Source organism: Galeopterus variegatus, unplaced genomic scaffold (genome assembly GCF_000696425.1).
Source record: "Galeopterus variegatus unplaced genomic scaffold, G_variegatus-3.0.2 Scaffold6868, whole genome shotgun sequence".
Lineage (NCBI taxonomy): Eukaryota > Metazoa > Chordata > Mammalia > Dermoptera > Cynocephalidae > Galeopterus > Galeopterus variegatus.
In genome coordinates, this window is record NW_007732979.1 from 94,159 (window position 1) to 95,415 (window position 1,257).

At 67.3% G+C, this 1,257-nt stretch overlaps 1 long non-coding RNA gene across 1 annotated transcript in view; it reads left to right on the plus strand.

The window, feature by feature from the left end:
- Positions 1-415: 415 nt before the first annotated feature.
- The window catches only part of LOC103606834, a 15,776-nt gene continuing 14,934 nt past the window's right edge, over positions 416-1,257 (plus strand). The window contains exon 1 of the long non-coding RNA XR_551921.1: positions 416-591. This is a non-coding gene — a long non-coding RNA (uncharacterized LOC103606834). The remainder of the gene's footprint in view (positions 592-1,257) is intronic.

Here is a 1,257-nt window from a genome sequence, read left to right on the forward strand (position 1 = left end):
GATATGTTAAGCAAATGTTTTCCTAATTGTGGCAGTATGAGAAAACAATGGGACAGGGGCTGCTGGGGAAGGGGGAGTAGCTGGCCTCCACCCCCCACCCCCACCGCCAAACCTCCGGAGAATGACAGGAAAAAATTAAAGACAGGCCTGTTCTTTTCGTGGTCACGTGTCTGTACTGGGGCTGTAATAAGAACCTGCGCCAATTAGAAACGTCTCACCTCCTCCCCCCGCCCCTCCCCGGGCACATTTCAGAGCAGGCCGGGTCGTGGACTCCGGGAGTTTGCCAAACAGCAAACGCTGGAGTGAGGGCGCGCGGCCGGAGGGGGCTCCCCTGCAGTCTCGCTCCCCCGCTCCTCTGCGCCCTCCCGGCCACGCTGTTTTGATTTACTAGGACTTCCTCCTCCGGGCGAGGGAGGGGAGGAAAGACGCCGCGGAGCGCTCGGGCTGTGTGTGTGTGCACAGGGGGAGTGTAAAATGCTGTAATGGGAGGACGCCGCGCCGCTACGGAGTGCCCCGGACTGCAGCGGCCGTTCTGAGCGCGGTGGCACCTGAGCACACTCCTCCCGAAGCAAGTGCGACCTACACCTTCAGGTACGTGTGGCCGCCGGCCTGTCTGGGCAAGGTGGCTTGGGCGTGTGCGGGTAACGAGAGAGGGGGGCAGTGACCGAGGTCGGCGCCCCATGGACCCCAGGAGGCGGGAGGCGGGAGGCAGCAGCGTGCGCCGCGTTCCGGGACGCGCGGGGCGGACGCGGACCCCTTCGCAGGAGGGTGGCTCGCCCTCCCTCGGGCCGCCTGGCGAGCAGGGCTGTGTGAGAGCCGCGGGCGGCCGCGGGGCTGAAGGGACGGCAGCGTGGGGGCCGCGGGTCTGGCTCGAATGCCTGGCGCTTGGCTGCCTGTGCGTGGCGGGTGAGGGGCAGCAGCTCCAGGGGGGCACGGAGTATGGTTCAACTGTGGACGTTGGTGCCGCGCGTGCTGTGTCCCCCGGGTGCGGGGAGCTAGTAGTGTGCGTGTGGGGAACGTGCCTGGCCCCCAGCGGCTGGCACCTGGGCATGCACGAAATGTTCGTCTGTGTTTGTGCGTGTGCACTAGAGGTGTGCGCCCACTGGCCGGGCCTTGGGGGAGCGGGAGCGTGAGAGCGGCTGGGTGCACACAGGGTGCGCTGCGTCCACAAGCCCTGCGCTGCTGGCGCCTTCGCGGAGGAGCCGCGCCGGCAGCGCCAGGCCCCCAGAAGGTTCGGTGCCCGAGCGCGTCGGCACA